Raw genomic sequence first — 12948 nt, forward strand, 5'->3', positions numbered from 1 at the left:
GTGTTTTGTATAAAAGGATTCACTGACATTTTTTTTTAATCTATTCTTTGGCGTCGCCATTTTGTCGCTGCTTTTGCAACCACGACCAAGTGTGATTGCTCGTTGGCGTTGTTGCGGCTAATTTCTCATTATTCGTTGAAAGGCTATAATCTTTTACATCACTATATTTAAATTTAACATTGCTCAAATTCAGTCGCACTGAAGTCTGTCTATTTGTCAACCTCTTTTTCTCATTCCGCACAAAGCGTAGCTACGAACTCTCCCAAATTTATCGTTAATTTTCCGAAATTTGAAACGCTTTTGCGACTTTACGAGTGTTGGGTCAATATCAAGAAAATATTTATTCTGTTCGTATTCTGTTCGTTATGCTGTTCGTTGGTGCATGAGAATCGCGGCGTCTGGTCGAAATTTATAAACAGCCCGCGAAGCACGTAGTACTTACTACACATGAGAAAAAAAAAGAAACCATGTAGACATGTGTCGGGTGCCTCCTTTATGTGCTGTTTTGTAAATTTAAGCAGTGCGCTACAGTCATCGCAATGTCTGTCAACGGCAGAGCTTGTGACTCGTACAACGAGCGGTACTTCTGCTCCTCAGCCGTCTGCACGCGCAACTTGTCATCATGGTGGAGGTGTGGGACTCCCCCGGGACATCCCGTGGATCGACGAGAACGCCCCCCATTTTTAATCATTTCAATCCGAACAATTTCGCTTTTTGAACAAAATGGACTTAAGTTACAGTGCAGAAGCTGACTTGAAAATGAAAGCTCACAAATTTAAATCTCAGCACAGTTCATGCATGCGCGGAAGAGATGGCGAGGAAAGATTAGTTGATTAGTTAACAGTAATGCGACGCTCTTTTCTTACGTTCCACAGTTCACAAGCACCCAACGAGGAAGATGGGCTACACCTCCTCGATATTCTCGACATTGGTGAGAATACGTTGATTTGGATATTTGTGTACGGGAATAGTAAGTCGGGCATCAGTATCGCTGCATAAAGGTTACGGCTGCTGTAATAAAGTATTTCATTAGGCCCATGCACGATAATTGCTTTATCCATGATCACGCCGTGGCAACACAGTGCAAGGTTACGATGACGGTAAGCAATGCAGCTGTGAAAACGTTTTTAAGTCACTAAAATTTAAAACATCTGCACTGGTATTGATATTGTAATGCATATGTACCGCATGGGCTACTGCGGCTGTGTATATTCCTGTCGTGTTTATTATCCAGACAGTGAGTCTTCATAGGAACAAGACGCAGTTGCATTGGTTGAAGTTCTGTGTTCTCAAAAAAATGTACCCACATCGAGTCGTTCTTATCAACGAGAGTCCCAATGACGAGGCAACTTAGCAGATAACAAAAGATGTTTTAATAGCATGCCATAAGTACCAATTTAAGCAGGGAGAACGAGGACAAGAAGTGTGCCACGTTAATGTAGATTGGCAATACATTTCGCGGCTATGTCCCTAGATAAACATTTTTAGCACTCGTATCAGCAATTACCGCATTGTGTGCACCTCGTGTGCAAGCGTTTCTACACAGCATAAATATTTATATTACTCTATATTATACTGTCTACATTAGTGGAATATATTTAACGTAAAGGACAACCAGATGGCGGTCGAATTTTGTAGGAAATTGTTATAAGCTGTTCAGGTTCTGTCGAGTTCTGAATTGCAATGACACTACACAAATGTTTCCTTACCCAGGGATTACCGAGGAATGCTGTTGAAGAAATTCAGAGAATTAAGACTAACATTGAACCCGTAAAGAAGTATTTATTTGACAATTTAAATGGTTAAAATCAGTATGATTGTATGATTGGTTGAATGGGATCCGTATGAGAACAGATCTGTATGAGAATTAGAACATTCAGTATGGCATTTCCTAGAGAACTTAGAATTGTTGTAAAAGAAGGTGTTCATTGCGGCCAGTAAGCAATAGCACAATACATTAACAAGTACTTCTATCCCATGCTGTAAATGCATTTGTCCACGTTGTGGCTTTGAAACGAGATTAAAATTAGTCGTGAGGAAATCAGATGCATTAAGCTTATTATTTGCCGTGAACTTTTGCATCTGGCTTGGCTTAATTCTGTCTGGGGAAAAGCTAAGCAGGTGTACTCAGAACACCAAAACATATTGTTTCAAATTTGAATTATCTAGCTATGTAAAAGGTTTAAAAAGAGGCTTAGTTCTCTTGCAAAACGATGTAAAATGACTACTTTTTAGTTTCCATGAGCGTCCAATGCAGTATTCACTCATTGAACTTTATGTGTAAAGTTTAAAAACTACCTTTAACCTTTTGAATATTAAAGCCAGGTCCCCAAGCAAAAACAATAAAACATCACTCTAATAACGCGTGTGGGAATTGACTTCGTACAATAAGTTGAAGCGGCCTTGTGAGTATGAATCTTAACTTATATCTTTGAATTTCAGGTTATCTTTTGTATGGCCAACGGAGGTACGTAGTCAGAGTTGGCTTCTACCATGACGAAGTTATTATTAAGCCAAATAATGTGTCAGTGTGATGCCTTAAAGAAATGTTGCTTCCCGAGTCATTACACACACAAGCAAGAAAACACACTCCGTAATGGTTGTCGCTGAGTACAATTTGTCAGTGCATATTTCAATTTACATAAACGAGTTGAAGGACCTAGTATCTGCCATATGTGTGAGAATTCATCACAAGTGAGCGCTTTCCCTTTGAAGTCCTACAACTTGTGGTCCCCTCCAGTTTAAAGTAAATTTCGGCTGCGTCACATAATTCTGAACGATAAGAGCGACGGACACACCCTTGATGTGCCTCTTGTGACTCGAAGTCTGTGGCCACAGAAGTATTTCCCTGAAACGGCTTACCTTCATTTGGCTGGCTATGTCTAATGAATGGTCTGGCTTTTTCGAAGCGAATTACAATGTGGTGCTTAGAGCCGACAAAAGCAATGTCGTCCATCAGGCTGGGCAGAATCTGAGTTTTCTTCTTAAACTTTCTTCTTGTAGGGTGGGCATAAAACCTAGCTTTGCTCATTTCTTGTTATGAAAATATAATCAGGCGCAAAAGTGACAGTTTTCACTAGTTGGTGCGGAAAATCTTTTTATTATTGATGTGTGGAATATAATTCAAGGAACTTACTGAAGAAATCGTTATGGACCTAAACCGCAGCGCTTGGGCATTTTTACAGAACAACGAGCTCTTGACCAATTTATTAATTTTCATTGGCACAATGTAATCCTGTTTCTTACTCATCTAATTGCTCTGCAGGCATACCTCTATTGCAATTTAAACGGAAATTGTATTTCTAAACATGTGCTGCGGATCCAAGGACAATACATATTGGAGAATGAAGGGGGAGGCATAAAGGGATAATTAAAAAAAAAGGAATCACAAGCGGCTAGTGTCAGTGAGTGATCCAGCGAGTGAGTTTTAATCTCGTAGTTATATAGTACAGAAAGATAGTCTACTTAACGCGTTCTAATTGGTACTCCAACCGATAACCACATGTAATCAAGATTATTTGAAGGGTGGCGCACTGCATTTTATTCCAATTTCTTTAGCCCATCCACCGCAGTAGTTTAGCGACTGTGGCATTACGTAGCTGAGGGCGACGTAGCGGTTCCGATTACCATGGCAGCGGCCACATTTTGATAAGGGAAAAATTCTAAAAACATAAAACCTCCGTGTACTTCGATATTAAAATTTTAAAATTAAATTGTGGGGTTTTGCATGCCAAAACAAGGATGTGATTATGAGGCACGCCCTTACTGGGGGACTCCGGAAATTTTGACCACCTTTAATTCTGTAACGTGAACCTAAATATAAGTACACGGGTGTTTTCGAATTTAGCCTCCATCGAAATGCAGCCGTCATGGCCGGGATCTGATCCCGCGTCTTTGTGCTCAGCACCCCAAGACCATAGCCCCTACGCAACCGCGGCGGGTGTACTTAGGTTTAGGTGCGCTTAAAAGACTCCCCGGTGGCCACAGAAGCACTTCTTTATGACGCAGTAACATGTAACCCTTTTCACGTCGTGTCACTTGCCTGTCGCGCTCGACGAATTGATTCCACTTTATGTAAGGTGTGTTTCGTGGAGGGTGCTTTCCGCAACCGCGGCTTGAGTTGCACTTCGTTTGGTACCTGATGACGGCAACATTGGGGCGCCGAAAAGAGCGGAGCCGTAGTAAGCGCAAGTACGCGGCTCATTCAAGCATAGAAAGACTGCCTATGTCACATTCAGTGCTCACTAATAGTGTCCGCGTATCTCCTGGAAAATGACGTGTTAAAAATTAAATTATGGGGCTTTACGTGCAAAACCACTTTCTGATTATGAGGCAGGCCGTAGTGGGGGACTCCGGAAATTTCGACCACCTGGGGTTCTTTAACGTGCACCTAAATCTAAGTACACGGGTGTTTTCGCATTTCGCCCCCATCGAAATGCGGCCGCCGTGGCCGGGATTCGATCCCGCGACCTCGTGCTCAGCAGCCCAATACCATACCCACTGAGCAACCACGGCGGGTAAAATGACGTGTTGAGAAGGCGAGCGAAAAAAAAAATAAACGCGGCGACTGCGTAGTCATTCATAAAGCGCTTGTAACTTTGATATTGCGACATCCTTTAGAAAAATTATTGGAGCTCCATGTTCATTAAATGCTACTCAGGTAACACAATCTGACATATTTTAGAGCTCACAGTAAGTAGGGCACTTTGAGACAATTGATGCACTTGAGATGATTCCAAATAACGAAGGTACGTAATAAATAGACATTCTATGTTTGTTTACAGGTTCCAATATTATTAATTAATGAATCAATTAATTAGTTTGTACTGTCGTTCGCATTAGCGCCCCTAAGTCGAAGGGCGTCTTCGTGAACTGTGGTGTGGATGCAGACAAAATAGAGATCGTCAAAGTATAATAAAAGTACGCGATGTAAAACTTGAAAACAAGAAAGAAAGCAATCGATATACAGCTACAGTAAACAACTGGTGTTGCCGAAGTATAGGATTGCTTGGAAATTTGTTACAGTGAAGACAAAAAAGAAAGCTTTCATAGAAATATTCAAACTCGCAGGTTGTTTCTCCTGCGCGTTGCTTTACTTCTTGAAGTATTGTGGCGCACTTATAGCACTAAAATTAATAGAATGAACACTAGCAGCGAGACGGTAGTCACATCTCTGTGGAAATCATGAACCGGCCAGACTCAAGACTGTTTGCCGAAGAGAATATTCTTGCTCCATGGCTGTGCACCTCAATGGCGCAGAAAGCCGGGAGAACATTATTGCAGTGCTGCAAAGCGACAGGTCTCTGCAACTGCCTGCAGACTTTGTTCTTATGTTCACGTGGCGCGCAAGTAGTGTCGCTTTGCCCCTAATACTGTTACTGTTATTTAGTTTCCTGATACTCTTCCATCTCTACAGTGTAGCAAACCAAACGTACGTTCTGGTTAACATGCCTGCTTTTTCTACCTTCGGCCTCTGTCACCGACACGGCCAACTGCAGAGTGAAAAAAAAAAACATGGAGGAACTTTTGTAAAGCTAAGAAGGTTTAGTGTAGGTAACGTGCCATGTTAACCAAGATAAATAAATGTGGTTCTTGCACCGCATAGTACAATACATTGGGAATCCGCGGGGGGCGGGGGGGGGTACAAGGAGAATATGAGGACTCACTGATACTAATGAGCCGGTTGCAGGCAGTGAAGTGCCGTACGGCTACGCACATCAAGAATGGAATGCGATAGCATTCAAAGATCCTTGACTGCTTCTCACGATTCCCGGGTAACTGCAGCTTATGTAACCGTAATGTTTACTGGGAAATGGTGGTAGAGAACGCTATGCATGAAGGCGAGCTTTCTGGTAGAAACGCGGCCTCTTCTTGGGGGGGACCAATCGCAGAAGTAGTGCCCAGCCTCGCCAAATGAGTTGCATCATTTTCAGGTTTCTTTCATTGCTTCACACCTTTAATATTTAGGTCTGAGAAGATATCACATAAAAGGCACGCGCTGTCGGTGTTATGTTTCAGGACGTTTGTTTGTAGACTGTCATTATCAAGATGCTGAGGAATAACTTTGCCAAGAATGTAAGACAAGGTATGAGCAACTTTGGGGATAGAATGGATTGGCAATATAACCCGCACATGCCACATGTCAAATAGCAAGGCGCGTGGCATATGCATATAACTTGCCGTGGCTGCTCAGTGGCTATGGCGTTGGGCTGCTGAGCACGAGGTCGCGGGATCGTATCCCGGCCGCGGCGGCCGCATTTAGATGGGGGCGAAATGAGAAAACATCCTTGCACTTAGATTTAGGGGCACGTTGAAAGAACCCCAGCTGGTCAGAAAGTGGTTTTGGCAGGTTAAACCGCATAATTTAATTTCAATATACATATACCTAAATATGTGCGGAAATTTTCGCTCAGGGACAACTCCGCCAACACCGACACCGAAGTTCCTGCGACACGGGAGCCCTTAACGCTATCGCGTTAAAACGATATTATGCCCTGGAGACGTGCTCAGTTTACTCGAAATATCACCCGTAGTAATAGCATTCGCGTAAGGGCAAAGTAGAGAAACATAACAGCTGTAATGATCTCAGAATTTTTCCAGATCCAGACATCTTGGGCGGGCGCCATTGGGTGTACCTGGAGGATGTGGCGAAACAGTACATAAGGAAAATTAACGCGACGTACAAAGGCAACGTCGCAACTTGGGGCCTTACAGATAAGTACAGTTATTGGAGGTACCACAGTCCTCACGAGAAGTAAGTTGAATTCAAGCTTGTGGTCCTTTGATGGTGGGGCGAGATTTTGTTCAACTAGTGACGTTAAATAAAATTGTAGATGCGTGAGTAAAGTGGTTTTCAATCCGTCTGCAATTGTATTTGCTGCTATTTCTCTCATTTTTATGCTGTCTTTACGCGTGTTTGACTCTGCTTATACAGTAAATGCATAAATGAATAAGTGAGTAAATGATTTAATAAACTTAAATTGCTGACTGACTGGACGAAATAATGACGAAATTTAACACTGATTAAATTTGTTTACGACTGAAGAGAGATAGTGCAGCTTTGTCAGATATCATTTTCTCACTTCCAGCCATTTTTGCGAGTTTTAGCTCCATGAGCAATGTTAAGCAAGGAAAAAGGCGGGAACAGCGCTGTATATTTGTTGACTTTTTGTTCTGTTGGCATATTCCTCTAGCTCCTTATTGTAATGAAACTTTACGAAGTGGTCGAAATATGTTAGTTCGTTAAACCACATATACACTGTGGCGTCTGCTTAAGGAATGAAGTGTTTCGCGTAAAATGTTGTATATTCTTTTATTCTGTTTCGCTTACCCAGACACCCAGTGAGAGCAAAGATATCGTGGACCAGTTACTCCGAATGCCAGGGAGCGTCCTCTTTGAATGAAAGAGAAGGAAAATGCACTGGGTCCTTCCTCTGGAAGATCAGCGCTGGCATAAGCAGTCCTGTCTCTATTAAATATGAAGAACAAGTTCCCGTAGTGTACCGGGGGCTACGGCGGAAGTTGCTCAAGTTTGACATCAGTGATCTCACCAAAGAGTCAGCTGATGAGAGATGGCGTCGCCCCAGGGGGCAGGTTCGTCGCAAGCTCGTTAAGGCAAGCGAATCATTTGTATTTCACTGAGAGAAATAAAAGTAAAGAGAGGGAGGTCAACAAGAGAGTATCCCCGGTTGGCCACCCTGTACTATGGAAGGCGTAAAGGAAGGCGAAGGATAAAAAAATTCGGGAGCATGTTACACTCGTGCAACGTGTGAAGGCGAAAGCCTGCTGCACACGTGTTAATGCATGAAGTTATCCGATCAGAGGGGTCAGACTTCTTGCAAAACACAAGGAGCTGCAGTGTAAAGTAAACGTATTGCGCCGTAGGTCGATCTCCCCAACGACACATGCGAGCGCCTAGACCCCTATCTAAAGGTTCTTTCGCTCTTCCTTTCGTTCTCTCTTTCTTTCCGTCTTTTTCTATTTCTTCCTTTAATCCATTCATTCATTCTTTCTTTTTTGTTCTTTCGTTCTTTCATTCTTTCGTTTATTCTTTCATATTACGCCACTGCATATTGGCTTGCTTATGGGATTATGAGCCATTCCAGCAGTTTGTTCTTTTTTTTCGGGAATGAGCCATTGCTGATGGTGATGTTTATTGTAGAACTCGTCAACTTTCTTTTTTTGTATGACTGGACCACAAGCCGTATTTTTTTCGAAAATGAGCAATTGTAGCGAGCCACTTAAGGTTTTCGTGTTACAAAGGGAAAAAAAGCGAATAAGAAAGGAAAAAAGGAACAATTTAAGACTATCTGTGTAGTTGCGTCAAAGAATCTGTATAGGTGCCACATGAGATAGAAAAATAATTGACCTTGAGGGAGATAAATTGTTGTTATAACGGCAACATCATGCCAATAGACAATAAAAATAGGAAAAGAATGAGGGAAAGAAAAACTTTTCTAATTTCATTATTGAAATAACGAGGAAAATAATAATGAAGTTGACAAGATAACTCGCCGCCGGTACGAGGGGAACCGTCATCTTGTTTATCACGCGTGCGATGCTCTGTCAGTGGATCTACGGTGACGGGTCTCTTGGTTTTCCTTAGTCATATTGCTCCTTACATAGCGAGGGTTTCGAATTGTCAGTGTTGATACCTTCAGGAAGAATACAAAGGTTCATTGACCAGTAGTCTCCGCAAAAAAGCTGGAGATGAATGTGACGCCTACTGCACCTGAAGGTCAATGCTCTACATTCTCCGCCATGGCCAAGATTAGCGCTAATTAATACGGCCAGGGCCTCTGGTACACAAACATAAATTCGAAAGAAAGTGGACACGAAAACAACTGCCGTCTTGGTTCAATTTCCGGAACAGCGCTGCATGCCTGAGCTTGAACATTTATGCTGGATCTTAAGAAACTATTTTTTCTCTTTACACCATGCAGGCTTGCAAGTTCGGGGCGGAAATCTACTTCGAGGGATATTTTGTGTACACCCTCTCAAACCCCAAAGAAGGAAATTTCAGATGGGTTTTTGTCAGTATCGCTGAGCTTGCAGGCATGTCAAAAGGTCTTCGAGCAAAAGGCGACGAGTTGTCATATGTGGTGAAGGGCATATATGTCGAGCGTATATCATGTTATGGCCGCAAGAAATATTAATGTTAAGTTAACGGAAAAAGTGATGTACTCCTGCTTAGACAAGAAATACGACGTTGCTGTAAATAATGTAGAAGGGCCATTCAAGTATCAATCAATCCTTATGACTTTGCTAAAAACCCTTCTCCTTATGTGGAATAAAAGCATTTAAGACTCTTTCATCACTTGCTTCAATCTATTTTCGGCTCTTTCAGTTAGTAGACTGAAAGGAAGCCGATGCTGGGGCATGGATTTGCACACCACCCCTTGCTTGCCTTCTGTGTTTTGCGTCTGCATTGTGTCGAGTAGATGAAGCTGATGGTCTGTCAAGCCGCTGTGGCATTGAAATGGCACACGCAAAGAGAATTTAACAGGAGAGAGGACATACACAACAATGACCTTGCAATGCCTCGGGTCGCCATGTTGACAGCTGCACCGATCCAATGTCATTAGACCTGCCTTTGCATCTCGTCCTGTGAGTATCCAAGCCTGGCCCAGGCATTCAAGCTGCGGCGGCAACGATTGTGCTCGCCTGAGCTGTGAAGGAACAGCCCCGTCGACCCCGGATCATAAGTCCCTCTTCAATCGGCAACTGTCCGTCAGCCTCTTCCTAATTCCTGTACTATCAACCAGTTTATGTTCAGTTACTGGGCTCCGGACTTCGTTAGGTAGAAACAAATGGTTTATTGCGATCATGTCCCAGGCCTGTCAACGACCTGGCTTTGTTCACCGAGTAGCCACTCTCGCCCGCTGCTAGAATGAGACTCCAAACTGGCCCCGGCTCTCCGACGCGATCTCCCCCATTTCCATCACACGCACAATTGTCTTTAATGCTGTAGGGTAAAGTGAAGTGCCGTGACAGCAATCTGAGTGCCACGTGGCAAAATTCAAGTAGTCTCGATCGCTAAGGGGCTCCCATGACTCCGCAGGAGCAGGGCCGTGTTCCTCTCGCTAGAGGAATGGTAGCCTTGTAGTTCGCAAGCATACATGTTCAGTGGGAGGGCACATGTTTGTAACAGGCTGTATCACGCGGAGAAATTGTCACTGTCCTCAAGCAGACGTATATCGATAAACTGAAGTCCGCCATAGGGGCACCTAGTTTCAGTGTACACATTAGGCCCATGACACGTTGCCACAAAGCTAGCAGATAAAGTACGCTCAAGAGATAAGTCAAAGGTTATGAGCTGTATTTTTTACTTAAAAATTCTTAAATTAGCCATCTCGTGATCATTATTTGCGGTAATGCGGATAGCATTGGAGCAATGTATCGGTAGAACGTAAACTTGTCAGGTACGATGCATGTATTACATCCGTGTTCCTCCTTCGCGGATCGCTCTGGATAGGCTGCGTCATCTAACGGCGGTGGCTCGTGTCTGAATGCAGGTTCAGACACAGTTGTCTAGATATATTCACGTGGGTTTGATTCCGCCCACCACCTGAGAAATTTTACACGACTGTTTTTTGTCAATGATGAGTGGCACATTCCTATAGTGGCACACATCCAGTGACCCAAGTAGCCGTCAAAGAGGTTCACCGAAGAGTGAGTAGCACGTGCTCAACACCACACCCACAGTAACCCACATTGGCAGAGCGGTTGGTTTGGAGCACGGCTCCCTCAACACATCCCGATGCTTTCCTCTTTAGATTACGGTCTATCCTGTTACCTAAGTTTGTGTAAAAACGGTTGGAGGTATCCTGGAAAATGCGTGAAATATCCAAGAATGCTAATTAAAATAAAAGGCATCTGCATACCTAGAAATAATTGAAAAAAATAAAACCACTGCACTCCTTAAAGTCGTTTTGCGCACTTTGATAAATGGCCGCCATGAAACTGTGAAATTAAACGCGCACTTAACTTGCACCTTGATAAGCTTTAGCGCTGTTTTCGGGACGTTAGGCTTTCTCCAAGTCTCGTGGATTGTCCGTGTCGCCAGCGGCCATGGTTCAACACATTCCGTACAGAGGTGTGCGCGGTAAGCTTGAACTTGAAAGCAGAAGGCACATCTGACACACACAGCGCTGTTGTGCGTGTCAAGCGTGCGCTATAACAAAATAAGATATGCCGTACCAACAAGCCCCTATTGCTATCCTTGAAAGCAGGTTTTTTTCTCTGGAACTCCCCCCCCCCCTCCCTTACTTTACGTGGACCGAATAGAATAGACCGATCTACGAGGCGGTGTAGTCAAAGGTGGTTAACTGGTCGGTCGATTCCAATATCCGTGCCCGATTAAGTCTTCTTACAAGGCTTTTATTGTTGCCGTAACACGGCCCTATATCAGCGTCTGTGCAACGTCATGGCACTCACACGCCTCGTAGCATTTAACAAACAGAGCTTACCCCTATATGTCCCCAGCAGTAAAACTGAAACCGTTGTTAGCGGGAAAAAACTCACAGCTCCGCGCAGCGCATCCAGCACAGTCACAGACATCGTAAGCTGGAGGAGCGGCTCCATAGGAGCTCCATTTCCAGCATATCTTATTTTGTTGTAGCGCAAGCTCAACAAGGACAACAGAAAGGCACATCCGACACACTTAGCGCTGTGTGTGTCAGATGTGCCTTTCTGTTGACCTCGTTCGGCTTGCGCTACAACAAAATAAGATATGCCGTACCAACAAGCCCCTATAGCTATCCATATTCAGCGCCATTCACTACCGGGTCTTGGCGGCGAGTTCGCGTCGTTTTCACGAGAACGGTCTGAACCCTCCGCCAGGAGTCGTCGGTGAGCTGCGGCTAGTGCTCCGGTTTATCCTGCTCTCTACACAGCGGTTTGCTGAGTCCGATATTTCCTGGTTGCAGCCACCCGTGTTGCTCTACGATTCCCTTCTTCAGCAGCAGTTCGTACAACTTGCGAGGAGGCGCCATAACGTGCACCGAAGAGAGAACGCAGGTGTCCAGACCACGTGGTACACATGTCGCGTGCTTTGACCCCGTTCCACGGTGCGTCGCTGTCAATTATGATGATGAGAATGATGGTTTATTGGCATACCCTTCGAAAGGGATGGTGACAAATAGTCACCTAGGGTGCTTGGGTAAACCAGATTCACTTACATGCAGCATGCAACTGCTACGTGCAACTGCTACATGTTGGAACGCCTGGTGGAGTGTAACGGAGTTGTATTGCAAAGTTTGTGCGTAAAGACGCTACGCGGCGTGCATGTCACATCGTGTGTGAGATAGCACAATGCGATGCTAATGACGACGACGATGATTTACTTACATTCCGTTTGAAGCGGGACGGTGGCAAACAGCCACCTATAGCCACTTTGAATTACCCAAGTATGCCGTACATGTTTTACATTGCATCAGCATTCATACATTTCCAGAATCTTCTTTCTCTTCCTCAAAACTTTTATATCTACCTTGTACTAGCTGCTACAGCGTGCCACCTGGTGTAATAATACGTAGCTGCAATGCAAAGGACGCACGTATAGACGCCAAGCGGCACGCATCTCACGTCGCAAGTGGACTGGCACAGTACGGTGCTGCTTATGATGATGATTTATTTGCATCCACTTTGACACGCGGTGGTCACATAGTCAACTAGCCAGCTTTATCTGACAAGCGGCACGATATGATGCTAACGGTGGCGATGATCAGGATGCATTTACATCCCCTATGACAGGCGGCGGTGGCACAGTCACGTAGCTAGCCTGATTTATTCAGGTATACACAATATTTTTTTTCTAGCATTCTTGTATACATCTCGCTAAACTTATTTTTCTTCCTCAAAGCTTCTTTAACAGCCTCGTACCTCCATCTGTGCATCTCATATACATGGCATTCTACCTGGTGGAATAATATGCATCTGCACTGAAAA

At 44.0% G+C, this 12948-nt stretch overlaps 1 pseudogene; it reads left to right on the forward strand.

The window, feature by feature from the left end:
- Positions 1–9293, forward strand: part of LOC142558493 (uncharacterized) — a 30054-nt pseudogene extending 20761 nt beyond the window's left edge.
- Positions 9294–12948: the final 3655 nt, after the last annotated feature.

The sequence above is a fragment of the Dermacentor variabilis genome, chromosome 9 (assembly GCF_050947875.1).
Source record: "Dermacentor variabilis isolate Ectoservices chromosome 9, ASM5094787v1, whole genome shotgun sequence".
NCBI classification, from domain to species: Eukaryota; Metazoa; Arthropoda; class Arachnida; order Ixodida; family Ixodidae; genus Dermacentor; species Dermacentor variabilis.